At 45.1% G+C, this 21,752-nt stretch overlaps 1 long non-coding RNA gene and 1 pseudogene across 2 annotated transcripts; one reads left to right on the forward strand and one right to left on the reverse strand.

Moving 5' to 3' along the window:
• The first annotated feature begins 5,415 nt into the window (after positions 1-5,415).
• LOC136453770 (uncharacterized) lies at positions 5,416-6,970 on the forward strand. Of its 2 annotated transcripts, XR_010759068.1 has the most exons (5): positions 5,416-5,751; positions 5,908-5,994; positions 6,122-6,226; positions 6,376-6,573; positions 6,726-6,970. It is a non-coding gene; the product is annotated as an uncharacterized lncRNA (long non-coding RNA). The 2 variants fall into 2 exon arrangements; XR_010759067.1 differs by having other exon boundaries at positions 6,122-6,573.
• Positions 6,971-10,782: 3,812 nt separating this feature from the next.
• On the reverse strand, positions 10,783-18,317 carry LOC136455433 (pentatricopeptide repeat-containing protein At1g03560, mitochondrial-like; annotated as a pseudogene).
• Between the last annotated feature and the right edge of the window lie 3,435 nt (positions 18,318-21,752).

Consider the following 21,752-nt stretch of genomic DNA (forward strand, 5'->3'; position numbering starts at 1 on the left):
TAGTTATTTCAGAGTTGCTATAGAGGACTAAAACCTCATTTAGAGATGTCTAAAAGGTGACTAAATAATACTAAATGAGACTAAATTTAGGAACAGGGCTGAACAAAACACCCCCTAAACCTTGGTTTGCTGTAGAATGGGCTAGAAAGGTATGTTGACGCGGACCCCACACGTCATTTTGGTGTGGGGCAGGGTGAAAAGTTGGAGTTAGTGGTTGGACGTGCACGTCCTACTAGTATTTCTAGGACAAGATTCTTTAATTGGGTCATTGCGGTAGGTGTCGCTGGTCAATGCAAAGGGTCCACTACTTGGCGAACACAGTTGGGCCTGCAGTTGAAATGTGGAAGCGAGCACGGCCCATGCTCAAGCTGTGAACTGTGTGAGCTTCAGCTCAGACACGCAGCACGCTGGAAGAAATGGTGGGGCCGCTGCCCTCTGAGACGAAAGCATTTCACCTTTCACGGCACGCACGTAGCATCCTTGGCCGATGACAACAGAGGTTGTCGTCGAGCGCAACGGCCGATCACGCGCAGAAAAGCAAACTGCGTACCAACGGGCTCATCGGCCTTCCCAGTACGTATTTTTTGGTGGGCCAACCGCGTACCAACGACCGCGCATCGTATTCTCTTGGTGGGCCAACTGCGTAACAACGGACCCAACATCCTTTTGATGGGCCTGCGGGTCTGAGCCCTCAATCGAACTCCGTTCTTGAAAGTTCTAGAATTAAATTATTTTATTTAAACTTTTTAAAATTTGACTAAATTTTTCAAAATATTATAAATATTATATCCAAATAGATTAATTATGAAAATATATTCTATAATTCATCTAATAATATTTATTACACCTTAGAAATATTAGTACTTTTGATATTTGATATACATTTGGTCGAACTTGAGACTCAATGACTCTAAAAAGGGCGAGAATGACACTCTTTCGGGAACAGGCGCATAGCAGCTATTCTACCTGCAACATGGGGCCCATCCTCGCTCGACTTCTTCTTCCTTCTGCTATGTAGCCAACGCCTTAAGGTACGAGGGTGGGTTCCTTTTGAGTCACCAAGTATGACCTTCGATGACCCGTAGCTAAGAGTAGAGGTGGTTTGTGGGCAGGCCTCACTGGTCCGGTACTGGTGGGGGAAATCTGATGGGCGATGGAGAAAGCGAAGGAGTCATGATGAGATCTTGACAAAGCCATAGAATGGTAGTGGATTTTGTGGCCCTAGCCACCGAAAAACGGAGTCAGAGGCCATCGTGGTGGCGAGCATAGGCGATGGATTAGTGAAATCCCATGACTGGATTGTAGTGAAATCCCATGACTTGCACTCAAGACCTTGCTTAAATGCACTCGTATTCACCTCAATCCAGGAATATTGGAGTGGATTGGGGCGCAACTTGGTCCAATTTCGACTCTAACACGCGTAGGTTGGGATGGATACGAGTGTATCCAAACAAACCCTACATCTAGGGATTTTACCTTCTTTTCCCTTTAAATCAATGGTATGATGGTTGGAAGGTGATTCCTCGTGTAAGATCTCACGTGTTGAGATCGTCATCTCAGATCCGTGGTGGTAGGCGTGATTCTTAAAACACTTTTTGGCTAGGTTTGTGAGATGAGTTCTTGCGTAAAATTCAGGTGTCAAATCCGTTGTTTCTTGTGGTAGTAGATAATTGACTTTGTGGATCTAGTGGAGAAGATTATGCCTGAGCAGAATCCACAAAAGTGGCAGTAATGGTATTGGGTGATGCCACTCATTTTGCTATGAAGGATGAGGTCATCGATGGCATGCGAAGAACACCAGAATGCTTCAAAGCAACGAGAAGAATGCAACGCTTAGCTTCGAGCAAATCATGGGCCACTCATCGAAGTTGCCGGACAACCTAGAGCTTTATTTCGTTAGACAAGGATCCAATTTCCCTAGTGCGAGTAGGAGGACGTTGGGAGGACTAAACATGAGCTAATTATAAAATTAATTGCACAAGAGTAGACTAATTAGCGAGACGAATCTATTAAGCCTGATTAATCCACAATTAGCAAATATCTACGGTAGCACCGCATTGTCAAATCATGGACTAATTAGACTTAATAGATTCGTCTCGCAAATTAACCCTCAATCTGTGTAATTAGTTTTATAATTAACCTATGTTTAATACTTCTAATTGGTATTAAAGATTCGATGTGACCGGACTAAACTTTTACACAGAAAACAAACACAGCAGAGTACTAGCTATAGCTGCCAGTATGGTTGCGTTACTGTTGTTATTACACGTGCCATGCCGGGCCAAGTTCAATGTTTGTGTTAAGTTACTGTTTATTCTTGGTTGCGTAATCTCGGCTTGTGTCGTCATGAGGTTCATCTACGATGCTACAGTGTGGACCGTTTCATGCATGACATGAGCTGCAATGCTACATATGCAGCGTTTCGTACCCAGGTAGGTTGGGCGAGCTTGTTCCTGCGCGGCAGAGGAGGGCGAAGCGACGTTCCACTTGCCACGACAGCTCCCTGTACCTGTCGTCGTTGCAACTGCAAAGCAACACGTGATCGTTCGTTCGAGCACTGCACATAACAAGCAGCCAGTTGCCCAACGAAACTTTACCCGTGTCCCATCCAACAACGATTGGCCTCTTCCTGGCTCGAGACCCACGGTGTTCTTCTTCCCTTCGTCCCCGTCTTCGTCTTTGCTCACCTCGTCTGCTGGCTCACCATCTTCCGGTGCTGACGACGCCGATCCCAGCAGCAGCCCGGGCAGCCGGATTTAATTAGCAGAAAAACTTGCAGCTAGAAGCTAGCAAGCAAGCAGAAAAAGACTTGAATCGGCCGAGAGAACTATATATATATATATATATATATAACAGACCTAAAAATCCCGTTCCAGACCCGTTCCGTTTTCTACTTTCTTCCGTCTGTTTTCGTATTTGTAGGATCCCGTTTCTGTATTTACGGAAATAGAAAAGGGGTTTTTCCATCCGTTTCCATGAGATCCCGTTTTTATCCATAATTGGCCTGTATTTATTCTGTTTTTCCATCCTATTTTTAATTTATGTGAGATATGTCTAGAAATTGATATCTTCATAAACCTACTCATCACAAATTATGCATTTTAACATGTGTAACACATGGTATACTAGTGAATATTAGACCGATAATTTCGTAGGTGCATATTATTTTGTGACTTTGTTCATGTATACTCAAGAATATTTGATCATGTTATTCTAACTTATTTTTCCGGTTCTCCGTCCGTATTTGTTTGTTTCTGTATTTCCGTTTATCTTCATCTGTTTTTAATTCCGTATTTTTTTGGAACCCAATCTCGTTTCCGCTAAAAATATATAAATAGAAATGGGAGAGGAATTTTTCGGTCCGTTTCCCTCCATTTTCATCCCTATGCTGCGTGCATGATGGCATGATGCATGTACGTGCACAAACATACATTATTACATACAGTGCAAGCAGGCGACAGTATCTACAGGAGATCCGAGGAGCGGGGGCTCCACGTCCGGGAGAGGAACTCCATTGCCTGCTCAGGCATGGCCGGCGTCTCCGCCTCCGGGAGGCGCCAGCTGCTGGTGGAACGCCGCCGTGGCTTCTCTCGGCCACGGATGGCTGACTTCCTCGTTTGCTCGGAGGAATTTTAGAGAAATTTGGAAGAATCCGAATGAATTTGGAGAAATTTGTGAGAGAAAAACACTGTTCCGGATAAAAAAAGAAGCGGATCAAGCCAGATTTAAGGGCACGCAAACGGAGCCTTCTGCGCATCGATTGGTCTGATCTCTTCCTGTTTCAACATGCAGCAATAGGTGATGCCAACCAACCAAGAGCCTGCTAAAACGAACAGACCTAAAATACTCAAGATTGGCTTTTCAGATTACAATACACAAATATACACAGCGTTGTCTAGAGCAACGGATTTTTTTTTTTAAAAAGGCTAGAGCTAAATGCAGACGTATGAAATGCCAAGGTGCAAAACTGGAACAACGCAACACACTGACAAAAAGCAGCAGTAAATCTGAATCACTGATCAGAAGACGCAATTATGTGCCTTAGAAAAAAATGCTATTACGTGAAAAAAAAATTTAACAGTGATGAAACTAATCTCAAACTGACACGATTGCAAAATCCTTAGCTACTGTTATGGTTAATTTACTTTTTACATAGCCAAGATGTGAAGTATGTTCGATAAAGCCTGTTCATTAGGCTGTGGCCTGTCGTAAACGATCGTAAATTTTCAGTCAGAATAGTATTTTTCTCTCACACAAACAAGCCAGCAGGACTTCTTCACGAACCAGCAACAATACGAACCAGTCAACCGAACAGGCCGCTATCTATCTATCTATACTATTCATTTATAGACTTTTTCTTTGCTAAATCCAAAAAAATAACGACCTCCAGAGAAACTCCCGCTTCGTCCATCCAAAAGACTGCTAGCCTGTTCGGCTGGGACTAAAACGATCATATACGATCGTGGATTATTACTGCTGGTTGATTTGATGTAAGAGAAAAATATTATTCTGACGTGAAATTTATGATCATTTACACCTAAACGAAACCGATTTACTTCTAAACTTTCTATTTGCTTATTCACTCAAATCGAACCGTATCATCCCCTGCCATCACCCGCGCGCAACCCTCCGCCTTTAGCCCCCGACGCTGGCACGGCGGCCAGGGTTCGATCCCTCGCCAGCAGGTTAGTCTTTTTCTTGCAATTTTTTTTTTGAAACACCATCCGTGCAGAAACAGGGCCGCCGCGGGCGCGAGCTCGTTCCACCGTGGCCGCCGGCGCTCTTCCCCTCCTCCGTGGCCGCGGGCGCTTCTTCCCCTCCTCCATGCCCGGCCGCCATAGTCTAGTGTCGGTCCAATTACCTCGCTCCCGCAAAGGCAATTTGGGTGTCGCCCCAACAGTGGCGGACCCAGCAGGTAGCATGGGTAGGCCCAGGACTACCCACAAATTTGGCTTAAAATTCTATTACTACTTTTCAGAAACTGGTCCACGGTCACTCTCATCTCAGTCTAGGCCGAAGACACCGCAAATTCACGAGCTCTTCAAAAAAAAATAACACGCCCGAGAGGGATCGAACCGGAGACCTCGTGCCTCGGGCTGCAACACGCTTACTAGTCCTGCTACGAAAGTTTATTGGATAGACAATACCCGCAACCTTATTTAATAAGGGAAAACAGGGAAAAATACCCCTTAATTAATCACTCCTGGGTATGATAAATCATATCCTAAACGACTTTCTTTACCGGTATGGAGGGCGTATTTATGTAAGTTTTGAACATTTTAAATGTATTATCGTAATTTTGTTCATTTATAGCTATGTTTGTCGAACTTTTTGTTTAGATTTTATAGTATTACACATGAAATTTTTTTATCAGAACTACCCTGGTCTCAGATCCTGGGTCCGCCACTGCGCCCTAAACCCTAGCAGCCGCCATATCCCACAGGCCCTGGTGGCGGCGCGGCTCTCCTCGCAGGAACTGGGGCCGCGGCGGCGGCGACCCCAGGCCTGAGCCCCCGGCGGCACTGCGGCTAGGCCTGCGCCCACTGTGGCCTGCGCGCATGGCGGCCCCTGGCGACGACACGACCAGTCCCTCGCCCACGGCGGACTCTGGTGGCTGCGCGACTCCAAATCCACACGGGTGTCAATATACCAAGTGATCATGATGCTCGGTGTCGCAGGCAAGACTGGATGCTTGGATGTTTCTATCGTCTGACTGGGGTCATAATCTTCACCTGCAACACTGTTCTGCAGGTATATCATATTCACTGTTCTGTAGAGTTTCAGAAATTCTTCTTTGCGTCTAAAGAGATGCAATGCTGCTGCATCCTCTAAATTCTGAGCCGAGTCCAACTAACCAGCACATTTGTTTACACCTAATGAATGTTCATATTGTTTCCTTTGCTGCAGCTTTACTCAACACGTTGGTGAAAGAAGCCCGTCTACATAGAAACGACTCTGGTATAAGGGAACGGATATCCATCGCATAGTTAAAAGGTTTGTTGCTCTGGTATATAAAGATTGCTACTGATCTAGCTCTTATGCTGGAAAATTTTCCAGCATTGATATTTTTGTCAGTCACAAAATTGGTTTGTTATGTATCGGTGACTGTCCTGTTATACAGATGATAACTTGATCTGCCTGGTGTCCTGTCCGTGGCAAATTCTGGACCGGACAGCAACTGGTCACAGTTTTTTATTACATTCAAGGCTCTACCTCATCTACATGGGTATTGCATCTTGTTCTTCAGTCACAACAGAAGTACTAATACTGTCAGAAAATTATTAATGACATTGTGACAAGTACTGATTTGAAGTAAGTGATGATGACAAACAACCTAGATCATGTATTGTATATAGCTTTTTTCCAAATACATAGGATGGTGGAAGGAGGCGCAGGAAGGGTTGGCGATCACTCCTGCTGGTATGTTAACAGTAATCTGTGGCGAGAAGCGGCACGCAGGGCGGATCCGGCGCGGCCGACCTGGATCCGGCTCCTGGATGGCAAGAGGCGACGCCTGCTTTGTGGACACGAGGATGAAGGGCGGCGAGATTAGCATTAACCTCGTTTGCGCTGGTATGCGGTCTTCCCTTCCTTTTTGTTGCCCGCTTCGTTGCCTATGGAATGCGCTGATGATTGTGTTTGATCCTCAACCAAAGAAATTGGTAGCAGTACGTATTTTGAGTGCTCAACAACTAATGGTCAACGATGCTTTGTAAATTTTGCAGTGGCCCGTACTTGCAGTGGCGAACAATTGCTGCTGGTAAACTTGAATCAGCACACAAGTAGCTCTGTCTAAGTTAAAACAACAACTGCTGTTATAAAAGAAGTTATAACAAAAGTGCTGTTCAGTAAGCTATAATACCCCCTCTCCTGTGTACATGTATGTTTTATTGCCCTTAAGTCCTTTTCCTACTGAACTTGGGGCTACTGAACTTAAATTTAAGTCCTTTTGCTACTAGATACAATACAATATTTTATTGGCCTTGCTAAAATATGTTTATTCTATTGATACTAAAATTATTTCTCTACCATTTATCCTTATAAATATTCTCGTGCGTTGCAACAGGAGAAAAGAATATCACAAGAGAATATGTATTTATCGCTTTTGTTCTAGAATTTTATCTTGTTCTGTTATTTTATGGACCAATTTTCATTGCTTGGTAGATTCAATTCTAATTTAGCAGTGCGCTATTGTATATATATTGAGTTAACAAGGCCTAGATATGCATATTCACACCCATAAATCATTTTGCTCTTGCAGAAGTTGAGCGCCTTGACAATTCACCATTTAGATATTTGCTTGAGGAAACTATATGGTGACAATTTACTAAGAACCATGCTTCCATTTGGTCTCCCTGAAATGCAGCCGTGGCATTATCACAAACACTATACTAGTTGAGGTAAATGATAAGCGTCGTCATCACCGCACCGTCTGGCATGACAGCGAATGGCGTCTCTGAAGGGAGGCCATTCCGAACTCCACTCTCCTGAAATGCTCCTCCATGGCCACCACGCACTAAAACCTGGAACTCTGCAGGCTGCAGCTGGCTAAGAGATGCAACAGAGCGAGACTAGTGCGTACGGAGTAGTGATGAGAAAAAAGGCCGTCTTGACACTGCCTATTTATACTAATAATCAGGAGTGGAGGTCTAGCTAGTGACCACTAAAGTTTGACTTATCAAAGGGTCGTGTTGGCGTCCCACCAGTGTGACACGAAGCCACCCCCCCCCCCCAACTACCTCTTGTTCTTCCTCCTCCTTCCGCCTGTGACCACGTCCTTGACCTCGCCCTCCTTCTCCTCGACCCGCCCCCGCTGCCGCCCACCGCCCTGCCGTGGCGAGACCCTGCCGCGGCTCTAGTGACCTCCTCCTTCCCCTCCCCCATTCCCGCCATCACACCATGCTCGCTGGTGAGCAACGCCACGACCCACCCCCCCGCTCCGACCTGGCCTAGCCGTCTCCATCGCCTGGCTGACCTGCCTCCCCCGAACCCCCTTCTAAGCCCGCTAGAGTTGAAGAAGAAGAGGGGCAGAGGCCGGAACCCTAGCCACCACTGTCTTCTCCCTCTCCGGTGGGGTGATGGCGCGTGGGAGAGGGAGAGGGTGAGAGGGAAGGGGTGGTCAGCAGGCAACTCGGGTCTGACACGCCTATGGAAGGCCCACTCGACGCTTGAACTCCTTTCTGAATCTGTGATTGTGCAAGTGGCTCACCTATCCACATCAGCATAACCGTTTGTGCAAGTTAAATATGGTGCTGTCATTTTATATCTATTAAACTAGACCGGGTGCGAACTTGAAATTCTCAACCGAATATGCTCCGTATGTCATAAGTCTCATCTCTAGTTGTGCCAAATAATTTTTCAACAAATTCCATAGTTGCGTATATATGATTTTTACGAGTTTGCAAAATTCTGTGCGGCCCTAGAGACTACGGAGATCTAGGGACTCGAGACCTCCCGATATATATATATATATATATATATATAAAATGTCGCTTTGCTAAGTAAATGGCTCTTTAAATTGTTCACAGCTAATGTATATGGCAGCAACTGACCAGTAACAAATACTCCTACCTAAGAAGTGAGCCTTTAGCGCAAGTGAGGACTCAACATTTTTGGACCAGTTTTATGAAGAGGGAGCGCAATTTTTCTACTTTGGAGCTTTTATTACAAATGATGGCTCCCAAATTGGGTTCTGAAAAGATAAGTGGCTGGATAACATAACCTTACGGAAACAATTTCCTTGCTTATGCAAAATTCTGAGAAACAAACATGATACAATAGCAGAAGGTATGAGCTCATCCCCACCTAACATGTCATGGCGTAGAGATCTTAGGCCCAAAAATAGTAGCGTGAGTAAGCTGCGTGCACAAATTACAAGTATTGTGCTGAGCCAAGAGCATTGCTGGAACTTACACCAAGATGGTAATTAAGTTGTCGGTGAAATCACACTACCAAGCCATGATCCATAGTGATGTCCTAAACATTAAAAACACCTATAGAAACTGAAACCATCGTTAAAAGTTAAGGTTTTTCTAGGACTAGGATAGTTTATATATGCCAGGGTATAAATACTAGCAAAGGATAATTTAGTCAAACACAATTAGCAAGTAGCCACGATGTATTGCTTTTGTCACAAAGACAAGACTAATAACCACCTATTTTCGAATGTCGGTTTGCTAATGCAGTGTTGTCTATTATAAATGTGATTTCAGCCAATGGCTCCTAGACCGAGTGGTTAGGATGTCCAGATGGCACCCTTGCGTGTTGGGTTCAAACCCCCACGGGCACGTTTGTTCTTCGCCAGCCGGAGGTAAAAAATAATTCCCTTACCTGTCCCATATTCCCAAAGCATAGGTCTATGTGGAAATAAATTTAAAATACTATATTCTATTTGTTTGGTTGATAAACCATGACTAAAAGTACTGTTGACTGATTTATTGTAAGAAAAAAATATTGTTTGTTGGCTAAAAAAATACGGCTTATAAGCCAAACGAACATGACGTACCAGTGCCGCAAATGGGAGCTACATACTGTCGCTACAGTTGTTATCTTCTTTGCACGTTACTTATGTAGTTATTCACTAGCTCTGGCTCTGTACCTGACATATACTTCAAAAGCCATGTTCGCTGGATTTGAGTATGATGGCATGGCGACAATTGAAGAAGGTGGCCAAGTTTTTTTTTTACCTATAGGCATATGAGTGGCAGTCTCGTCTACCGACAAATAGTCATTAGTCTATTTGTTTCATTCAAAGCTCTGTGTTGTAGATCCGAATGAATCACAATAGGATTGTCTTTCAACTCTTCTTCTCGATGAAATTGAAGTCGTATTCTCAAAAAAAAAAATTTGTCTTTTAACTCCATGCAATTGTGTTAAAATATGAAAGGATTAAAAACTTGAGAATTTGGTGTTTCTGCCCCTCCTCTATACTCCAATGGTGATTTTACCCTCATTTTTTTTTAACTTTGTGATTTTGCCCTCCTGATTTTAAAACGAAGCTGTCGTTTACCCCTACTTTCTCACACCGTTTAATCTGGATAGATTAAATACCAAAAAAACACCCACACAAAAAGACAACAATGCCCCTCGGCAAAAAGGTTTGCTCGGGCACTTCTTTCACTCGACCACACGGACAGGTCGTCGCGAGGGCTCCATCGCGGGTTAGGGTTTCTCGTCGCCGGCGTCGGATGGTAGCGCGGCCCCGGCTGGTGGTTCCGGCAACCTCAACACCCCCACCCTCACACCCGCCGGCCACCTCGCCATCCCCCACCCTCGCCACCTCACGACCCCATCGAGCATCACCAGGGGAGCCGCGCGGCGGGCCGCAGGGTATCGTTGCCGGCGCCACAGCTTGCTCCCCCAGTCGGCAGCGGCTGGCTCCGCCTTGGTTGCACATGGGGCGGCCGTGAGGGCACCAGCAGCCTGCTCCCTCGGCCGGTGGCGGCTGGCTCCGCCCGGGTCGCACGTGGGGCGGCCGTGAGGGCACCAGCGACCTGCTCTCCCGGCCAGCGGCGGCTGGGCCCGCCCGTGTTGCGCGTGTGGTACTACTACAAAAAGCATTTCTAGGGGCGGCTGGTAAACCTTTGTAGGGGCGGTTTGGTCAGCTGCCCCGACCGAACCGTCTCTACAAATCATGCATTTGTAGGGGCGGTTCCCAGGCCGCTCCTACAAATCAATTTGTAGGGACGGCTCGTATTACTAGCCGCCCCTACAAATCGATTTGTAAAGGCGACAGTAGTACCAGCCGCCCCTACAAATACCTGTTTGTAGGGGCGGTTCAATCTAGAACCGCCCCTACAGTATGTTTTCCCGCCAAAAAATTCAAATTTACAATTCAAAATCGCGTTGCCAAACGTCCCGCGACCAACGTTTCGAACCGCGTTCGCGTTGCCGAACGCTCCGCGACCAGCGCTCGCGTTGTTGAACGCCCCGCGACCAACGTTCTGAATCACGTTCGCGTTGCCGAACGCTCTGCGACCGTAACTACAAGCACAAGAGTATTATATAAACTACAATTACAAGTTTAATTCACAAGAATATATACAATCCATCATTAAATATACAAATTCCATACACATTGTTATCAACGTCCTAGAGCTAGCCTTTCAGTCTCACAAAGGTGTTGGTACTGAGGATTTGTACCTAAGTCAGACTCTCGGTCATGATAGGCACCTCTGACGTGTACAATCTGATCCAATATGAAGTTGCAAAGGTCGCCGACGAGCTCTAAGAGTTGGTCATCCTTGTATAGGTCTCTTTTCATTCCTTTCTCTTCTCTCCACTACAAGAGAACAAGTTTCGGTTTAGTATTTCATACCATGTACGAAGTTTTTATACTACGGGTGAAGAGGTTCAAACTTACCCTTAAGGGGTGCCTCCTGTAGGCACCGGTGTTACTCATCATAGAACATATATAGTATCCACAATGTACACTCCCAGGCTTCTGCTTGGGGCACTGTGTGTTTTGCATATGAAAATATTAAGTAATGCTTTTGACAGCCATGTAACGGAGTACTGAAGAAGTAAGTTACACTTACCGCAGATAGTGTTTTTATAGCCAGCTTTTCCTTCCTTATTAGATCATGCCTTCCGTGATGATTAGTGACATAGAACCTAAATGCTTTGTTCGAATTATTTTAGCAAATACAACTTGTTAGAATCCAAAAGTAAACGTTACAAGTACGTATATAAACATATAAGCTAATGAGGATTGTCGATATGTATACGTCTTGAGAATCGATATGAAGTCTTTGTATGTCACAGGGTCCCTATCTATTGAATTAAAGACCCATGCCATGCTTCTCCCGACATCGACGGCTATACAAATCCAGTGGTTGCTACATGGATTTAATCATAGAACTAGATAAGCTCTTTTGCATCGAATAAAATATATCGAACAAAGCTTTAAGTATAGAGTTGAACTTACTCGAAGTTGTATGGTAGCCATATAGTAGAGTGTTGTTGGAGATTTTTGAAAGCCAAGGCAATGTATGCCGCAACCTTAAGGGACTCTTCCCTTAGTTTCGCCGTACGGATGCGCTCTTTCTCCCGAAGAGTCTTTGCAGCAGCTAGCTCTTTGGCATCCAGTGTCCACTGTTTAGGGTAATTAAAATTTGTTTGGGCTATAGCTTGAGGGTCTACATACCCGGCTTTCACACTTGGCATTTGTTTGACAATGTGCACTTGCATTCTATAAATCATGGCGTTGGTTAGTTACAACAAAATTCAAAGATTACATTCATATTATATCAGGAGGACAAGGACTTACAGACACCACGTGCGAATTAGATTCATCTCCATTTCTCCCAGGTGAAAGCATGTGTGCATGTCATTGAAGTCAAAGACAATTTTCCCGGCTAGGCTTCCAAATGTGCCGGTGGAAAAGCATGCTTGTATGAGATCTATGCTCGTTAGGAGAATACGTAAGTACCAATCATGGAACCTTCTTATTCCAAGTGGTAGGCGTTGGATGTCTTGATTTGGTAGGAAGGGCTTGCCTCTTTTATATATTTTTGGGCAATCATTTGACCATTCGATGGCATCAATATTTGGATATTGCTTTGCAATTTGGTGGAGTTTGCTAATGACGGCCTCCTTAGAATCTCGTGATGAGACTTTTTAACTTGGTTCTCATGCTTGAACTTGATTCTCAGGCTTGAACTTGGTTTTCTAGATCTTTCGGGCTATTTAGTAAAATCTCTGGTCCAACGGCTTGAATCATGTCCTCCAAATCATCTTCATCCCCGACACGTGCTCCACCATCATTATTGGCACCATCTTCGTCGTTACCATCCCAACCATCAGCATCACCACCTTGTTCATTGCCAAACTCGAAATCCATTCGTGCATCAAGCTCTGCTGAATATTGGGACAGGGATTCTATGGTTTCGTCGTCGTATTCATCCTCATCCTCGTCGTTAACAATAACCGTTTTATCATGATAAATCCTCGCATAATCAAATGTGATCTGATAATAGTCACATCTGTCCATGCCATACAGTTCTTGCAATCTTTACATGGGCAAATAATTGTATCCTTATTCTCTTTTAATGTCGTTGCATGCTTCTTTGCGGCTTCAATAAATTTATCCACCTCTTCACGGAAACCTGCCTTGAACCTTAACGAACCATACACCAAGAGTTCTTGTACTCCATCTTTTACAACAACAACAAAACAAACATTAAAGGACTACTTATTCAGATATATATAAAAATAAAACAAATTAATAATTATTTGAGAATAATTGTATATACTTCAGATATATATGAATATAAATCTAATATAATTACATGAAGCATACAAACACACTATGGTAGAGTAAAATTAATTAATGACCCATTTATCCATAAATAATTAAAATACATTTTTATTGATTACAATAAATAATTTCAAAGACAACAATTAGCAACAATTATACTTTACCCAATATCTTTCATACAAACCCTAGTCCAATTTCATCAAACATAAATTTACAAAAATAAAATTAATAAAAAAATCAAACCCTAGATCTAGACCCACGTGCACATGAAACATCCATAAAACTAACTAATTGTTTACTAAAATCAAGAAATATGGACCAAATAAGGGTATGATCTTGTTCCCCTCTCTAATTTACCCTAGTATATTTAAAACTTGGATCTAATTTGCTTCATAAGTAGCTCAACACCATAGAAGAGAGAAAAATAAAACTCTAATTACTCACTAGCCAACCATTAAAACTTTTAAAAAAGTGTGGAATAATATTTTCTTACCTTCTACAACCTCTCCACCAAAGGATTTGAGACCAAAACCTTCCCCCCTTAGTGGAGTAATTTTTGGAAGGTGTCCAAGGCCTTCCCACATTTCTTTCACGGGTTAGAGTGAGTGACCCGAGGAGGAAGAAGGTGCTGCAGTTGTTTTATATGTCGGTCATTTATAGGGGGCGACTGGTGATTGAGTCGCCCCTACAAATTAGAGCTATATATACGGGAGCATTTGTAGGGGCGGCTAAATCACCAGCCGCCCCTACAAATAGCAACTCCAGGGGCGACTGGTGATTGAGCCGCCCCTACAAATCAGACCACATTTGTAGGGGCGGCTGCTGTTCTATTTATAGGGGCGACTGGTGTCTGGGCACCTGAGCACGTCACTGTAGGGGCGGCTCCATCACCAGCCGTCCATATAAAAAATTCGAACCGTTGCTAAAAATCGTTTTTTACGTAGTGCGAGACTCCGTGAGGGCACACCTCGTCCCCGCGGCCTGCTCCCCCACCTGGGTCGTGCGTGGAGAGGCTCCAGGCTACGCACGGCTCGGTTCTTAGCTTCATCTCTCCACCATGCCGGTGACTACTCTGGGATCTCCATGGAAGAGCCTAGTATATGCTTTTTCTTCGATCTCTGAAACGGGTACTTCACCGCCGTGCGGAATAGCAGCCATGTCTAGATTTATTAACCTGCCTGCTATGATTTGCAGGCCAAATCACATACTCCCTATCCAGAAAAAATATAACTATGGGTTGCGTGCCATAAAAAATGGTTTATATTTAACTAAATTTTTAATGAATACTATTTACATTTACAACTCCAAAATAATTTATTATAAAAATATGTTTCGTAATTAATCTAATGATGTTTATTTGATATCATAAATATTGATATTTTTTATCTATAATTGATCGAACTTAAGATAATAAACTATGCCACTGTGCTAAAATTGTATTTTTTTTATTAGACGGAGGGAGTACTAAAGTGACATGGTGTGTTGCTATTGACGCAATGTGATATTAATTAGTTGTGTCATATTAATTTATGTTTACATGTATTATTAGCTGAAATGCTTTTGTGTCATACTAATTTGTGTTTATATGTATTGTTAGCTGAAATGCCTTTGTGTCATATTAATTTGTGTTTATATGTATTATTAGCTGAAATGTTGTTGATTTTTTTTTTCAAAAAATATTGAGTTTTGCACTGATTGAATTGCTAATTCTGTATGAAAATTGTCAAACTGCTAATATGAAAATAGGGGTAAAAACATAATTATTATAATATAATAGGGGTAAAAATGCATGGGCAAACTTGTCCAATTATACAAAGGTTAACACCGTTAGGTGCCCTTTACGGAATAGGGGCAAAGTTTCTCTTCGTTTTAAAATCGCAGGGGTAAAATCATAAAGTAAAAAAAATAAGAGTAAAAAAAATCTTTACATGTGCATTTGCCTAATTCCATTCGGGCGGTATTTCACCCGCGACTTTTCTTATTTGGAAAAAGTAATATCATCAACTTTTCTTTTTTTAGAAAGTAACTAAGTTATACATATACGTTACGGGACCTAATTTATTTCTATAACTTATACTGATAACTTTGACAATATAACATTTTACAGAAAAAGTTATCACCATAATTTTTATTATAACTTTTTTTGATAATTTTTACGTAATTTAATAAACAAACAAATTATACTACATATTTATTTTCGTACAGAGTTTTCATATTTGTACATCCGCGCCTCTAAATTTGTACATCTAAGTTGTTTAATTATATGTCCAACTTTTCATCTAAGTCATTCATCAAGTTATATATCTAAGTTATACAAGCAAGTTATACATAAAAGTTGTGTATAATTTTTGTAGCTTTCTAAGAACTTATGTTGATAAGTTTGTTTCGTAAAATATTATACATAAAAGTTATGCGTATAACTTTATCACATAGTAAGTTATATGTGTAAGTTATGTGCGTAGCTTTGTCACATTAAAGATATATGTCGAAGTCATGTGTATAAGTTATACAAAGTTTGTTTCACAAGTTATATGTAAAAGTTTTACATATAACTTTGTAATTTTCTAAAAAAAAAGTCATAGATTTTTTTTTAAAAAAAGTCGCGGGGCTGTCTGACCGTTCACCCGATTTTGTTCGCCGTTTAGTGCGTCGGTGCATTTGCCGTGCCTATGGTGCTATGCATAATAGACAGCAATCCGCTATAAAACAAATTGAGGAGAGAATTCCTTATTTGACACCAGACAAATGACTCGTTCCTTTCTTGGCCCTCAAAAAATTTCTGTTCCCTATTTGACACCGAGTTCAACTTTCGTTCCTTATACGACACTCCGTCGGGTTTGCCACCCGTGAACTGTTAACTGATATGTGGGCCCCACCACCCTTCTCCCCTTAACTGACATGTGGACACCAGACAAAACGACGGCGGCGCTTGGACGGGGCGCATCCGCGCGTGGAGGTGGCGGCGCAGGCGCGCTCGCGCGGCCAGGGGCGCGTCCCATCCCCGCTGCGAGGAGCTATCGTGGCAGCAAGGCGGCGGCGGCGGCTCCAGGGCCGCACGGTGTCACCACGTCGAGCTTCTTCGACTCTCCGAGTGCTCCAGCTATGACGGGCTCTCGTCTCGAGCGTCGCCGCCGCCGCGAAGTCTGAGCCCGCGCCGGAGAAGAAGGCTGCCAAGGAGGCCGGCGTCCCTCGGTGCGCGGCTCGCAGGTTCCTCAACGCCATCTTCAACGGCAAGCCTGAGCCGCCAACTCCGCCATCATCGTCACGGGGGGCGGAGTCCGCGTGCTCCACGGCGTCCTCCTACTCGCGCTCAGGTCGTCCAGGAACTGGAGCAGCAGGAGGCGAGTTGGGCATCGTCGTTGTCACGGTGGGGACGTGGATCGACTCTTGCGCGATGGCGCGGGCGTCGTCGTCGTCGTCGTCACGGCAGGGATGCGCCACCGTTGCCAGATCGGTATTTCTTGCACCAGCTTAAATGCCAGATCGGTATTTCCTACTTTCCTTAGCGCGTTGATCATCATCGTTCGAACCCTCCCAGGTATCTCATGGCCCTTCTGCACAATGCCATCTGCCAATTTGCAGGCCTGCTTGAATCTGCCAGTCTTACACAACACGTTGATCATATCCTCATGAGCTGTCTCAGGAATCACACCCATTGGAGCCAGTTCATCCAATATCCTCCATGCACGGCTGAATTTACCAGAAAGGCAGAGTCCATTGGCGAGGACCCTGAAAGCTGCAGCTGTTGGGGTGATTCCCTTATCAATCATGCTGTCCCAGAACTTCAGTGCCTCCTCATTCTTATGTTCCTTGAACAAACCATCAATTAGAATGGTATATGTGTAGACTGTTTGATCACAGCCATCATCTTCCATTCTCTTGTTCGTCCTGCTTTGACTAATGCGTCGATCAGAACATTGTAGCAATATGAGTCAGGCACAAATCCTTTAGCAATCATCTCCTCGAAGAGCTCCTTTGCTTGGTCAACCATCCCAGCTTTTCCAAAGCCATCAATTAGGCTTGTATAGAAAATGGCATTCACTGCAACACCCTTCTCTACACAACTCCTGAAGCACGCAAGTGCCTCATCCATATTGCCAAATCTGCACAAGCAGTTAACAACCACACCATATGTGACCGCGTCAAGCTCAACTCCACTGGCCTTCATCCTCTCAACGAGTGCCATTGCTTCTTTCTCCCTCCCGAATTTACCCATCGAGTCAATGAGCGCAGTGTACATGGCTGCATTGGCTGGGCAACCTCGCTTCAACATCCTCTCAAACACAGCCAGCGCCTCAAATGGTTTCCTGTCCTTGCTGAGGGCGCCGATCACCAGCACATAAGCATGTTGAGGTATCTCCTTCCCCATTCCCCTCTCTTCCATCTCTTGGAACAGTGCTATGCATTGTGGAAACGTGCCCTCGCTGTAATGGCGCTGCATGAGAGTGAGGTATGTCACCTTGTCCGGCGCGAGCTCTGCCTGTTCCCTCATATCCGCAAGCCGTGCCATCGCATCCTGCATCCTCCCCGCGCGGCAGTACCCCTTGATGAGAATGTTGTAGGAAACCACGTCGGGACGCACTCGATCTTCCGTGGACATTGCGTCGAACACGTTGATGGCAGTGTCAAGGAGACCAGCGTTGACAAGGCCGTCCAGTAGGCAGTTGTAGGTGAGCCTGGACGGCTCAATGCCGGCGAGGCGCATGGCCTGCCACACCCACAGCAGCTCCTCGGAGAGTCCGAACGCCGCGAGGCTACAGATCAACGAGGCCGACGACGCCGGCGCGAGGTGCCTCAGGATAGCATCCCCGTGCGCGTGCAGCTCTGCGATGAGCTGCCACGCCTGGCCGGTGGCGTTGGGGCCGGCGGTCTCCCTGGAGCGCGCGAAGCAGTGGAGGAGGGAGACGTAGCAGCTGAGGAGGTGCTGCGGGTGCACGAGGAGGTCGGCGCCGTTGGGCAGGGAGCGGAAGAAGTGGAGCAACGGGAGCGGGTGCGGGGTGAGCTGCGGGGACGGGACGCGCCCCTGGCCGCGCGAGCGCGCCTGTGCTGCCACCTCCATGCGCGGATGCGCCCCGTCCAAGCGCCGTCGTCGTTTTGTCTGGTGTCACACGTCAGTTAAGGGGAGAAGGGTGGTGGGGCCCACATGTCAGTTAACGGTTTACGGATGGCAAACCCGACGGAGTGTCGTATAAGGAACGAAAGTTGAACTCGGTGTCAAATAGGGAACAGAATTTTTTTTTGAGGGTAAAAAAAAACGGGTTGTTTGTCTGGTGTCAAATAAGAAATTCTCTCCAAATTGAGAGTGTACAATGTAGCAGGTATGGAAAGCATGGCCTAATCAACAACCGTGCACAGTGTGATTTGACAGGATACCGAATCATGCGACGAAACCTGGGCCATGTTTAGTTGGAGGCCGGATTCGGCGCCGCCGGATTCGGCGTACTGTAGCTACATTGTAGCGTTTTGTTTTTATTGGGTAATAATTGTTCAATCGTTGACTAATTAGGCTCAAAACGTTCGTCTCGTAAAGTACAACCAAACTGTTCAATTAGTTTTTGATTTCGTCAACATTTAGTATTCCATGCATGTACTGCAAGTTTGATGTAACGGGAAATCTTCTTTTTGCATAGTACCAAATTCAGAAAATCTGTGAACTAAACATGGCCCTGCTTTCCTTTCTCTTTTTTGTTACTGTAGGTTCTCATGGGTATCCTCGTGCAGATCGGCGCGCGTGCCAACAGCAGAGCAGCCAATGGCGGCCTCTCTTAACCCATCGTCGCAGGGGTTGCTGAAAGCAACGGAACCGATGGTGAATTATTACTGTTGACTAGTTTGATATGAGAAAAAAATACTGTTTTAATTTATAATCCATGATCGTTTATGATCAAGCGAACAGGCCGTAGTTAGTTTATATGGACACATTTTTTGTCAGTGAGCTATAGCTATTGTTGTTGCCACAATGTATAAGTCTAAATAGGCTAAAATACAGGACGCACTAACACAGTAAAAAAAGGACAACCAACTATCCTCGTCTCTTCTCCCCGTCTCGCGAACGTCGATGCCGCCGCTTCCGCTCGTTGCCTCCGACACCCGTGCCGCTTCCTCCGACGCAAATCGCCCCAGCAAATCCCGGCCTCCAGCAAATCGCCGCCTCCGCTCGTTGCCCTAGCAAATCGCCCCAAAAATCGCCACCTCCGCTCGTTGCCTCCACTGGAGCGTGGACGCGCGCCTAGACCGCCGGGACGGCAACTTTCTCCGGCAGCGGCCTTGCTGGGCGTGCGGATGCCCGCAGCGATGATCTTGCTGGGGCGCGCGGACGCCCAGGACGGTGGCCTCGTTGGGCGCACGGACAACCTCCCAACTCCCATGGCGTCCGGATACGAGAGAAGCGAGAGAGACGGAGGAGACCGAGAACGTGACAAATGGAGGAGGGAGAAGGAGTAATATTTGTTTATTACTTATGGTAGCATTACAGGCAACTTTAGAGCATATCCAAGAACATTTCTAAATCTCACTCTCTAAATCATCATTTGAAGAGCTATTTGCATAAAAATCGTTTTCTATATCTTTTCAGTCTTAACAGTTTTTCTATATCTCATGCATATTCTAGAGAGTCATTCTCGTCTTCTATTTTTGGCTAACGAAAAATCCGAAATAGAAGATGACTATATTTGGATGACCATTTAGAAAAGCTGTTGGAGGTTAGTTTTTTATCAAAATATCTATTTCTAACAGTTAGAAAAGACACGAAGAGTCTTGGAGATGCTCTTAGCTATAAACTGCTATATGGACCACTCCTACAATATTTTAGTCAGCCTATAGTGAATATTTTAATTGCTATGGATTGGTTTGTGGCAACATTATGGTTGCTCAGTGCTGATTGACGTGTGGCATGTTGCTACCCGCGTGCATGGTTGAGATCATCTGATGTGATTTGTTAAAGTGGTGATGTCTGTCTCTGTGTTTTGTTGAATTGTCACCGGGACCGGGCAGAGCATCCTCACCTTAATAGCACTGATAGGTGATAAAGCACGACATAGCCGCAAAATCAATTATCGGGTACTGATTTTCAATTTTGTCGATAGGTCTGATCTTACTGCTCATCTTCAATTTTGTTGATAGAGCTGATCTTACTGCTGATTTCCACTGTTGGAGGACGAGGAACAGGAGATTATATGGGATGAGTTCCAGTGGTTATTAGGGACTCCAATATCACCTGTTGTCGCCAAGTGCTGATAGGTTGCTGCATTGCCTTTCTATTTGTCGTCAAGTAGAGAATGTGGGGAGCTGGAATAATTGCAACACGATGGTCGCTGAGCACAAATTTCCAAATAACATAGTTGTTGATGTGATCTTTTCGAGCTAGGCCTTGTTTAAATTCAATATGTAAAGTGTTAATCAGATATCATATGAGGATGTCGCATGGGGCGTTCGGATGCTAATAAAAAATAAATGACAAAATCCGTTAGTAATCCGCGAGACGAATTTATTAAGCTTAATTAATCCATCATTAGCATATGCATGTATTGTAGCACCACATTGTTAAATCATGGACTAATTATGCTTAAAAGATTCGTCTCGTAAATTAATCGTAAACTGTGTAATTAGTTATTTTTTAGTCTATATTTAATATTCTATATATATATATATATATCTAAATATTCGATGGGATATGGAATAAATTTTAGAGGAAGGAACTAAACATGACACCCTAGTCTGTTCTTGGAGAAGTGGGGTACGTACAGTATACTATACTACTGCGGAGTACTCCTTATCATCGAAGAAGGAGCGACGCAGGATCGGCACGTTGATCGACAGGTTCACGAATTGGCTGACCAAAAACCTGAGAGCCAGCCACTGGCATGCTGACAACGGGCATTGGAGTGATATAATAATATATGATGGTTGATACCACCGGTTGATAGGGTAGTGGTGGTCGTTAGACTGTCTCCAACGAGGAGGCCCACACTTTTTTTTTTGTGTGTCCCGCACAGTTCTTTGTCTTTTCAAAAACATTGTTCAACAGCAGACCCATACACCCGACGTATTTTGCCTGCTCGCCTAAACGCTAGGAAAAAAAGCGTCCCCTCTCTCCTCGCTACGCAAATCGCCGAGCTCGCCAGCGCAGAGGCGGAGCTCGCCCGAGCTCGCCCGCGCCGTGGCCGAGGCGGAGCTCGCCCGCGCCCGCCGCCGATGTTGGAGGAGGAGCGCACGGCGAGGCGGGGAGTGGGGTGCGACCGTCGGGGAGCGGGGATCCGGGGTCCTCCGCGCCGGGGCGGAGCTCGCCCGCGCCCGTCGCCGGTGTTGGAGGAGGAGCGCGCGTGGAGGCGAGGAGCGACCAGACGAGGTACATGGACGCCGCGGTGAGGGCTCCGCATCCGAGGCCGAAGAGGAGGCCGGAGACGACGACGAGGATGTCCTTGGCGCGGTCCTGGACGGACGAGGCGGCGACCTCCGGCGGATTTGGGGGCTTTTGCGTTTGCGGTATGTTGGA

The sequence above is a fragment of the Miscanthus floridulus genome, chromosome 5, assembly GCF_019320115.1.
Source record: "Miscanthus floridulus cultivar M001 chromosome 5, ASM1932011v1, whole genome shotgun sequence".
Lineage (NCBI taxonomy): Eukaryota > Viridiplantae > Streptophyta > Magnoliopsida > Poales > Poaceae > Miscanthus > Miscanthus floridulus.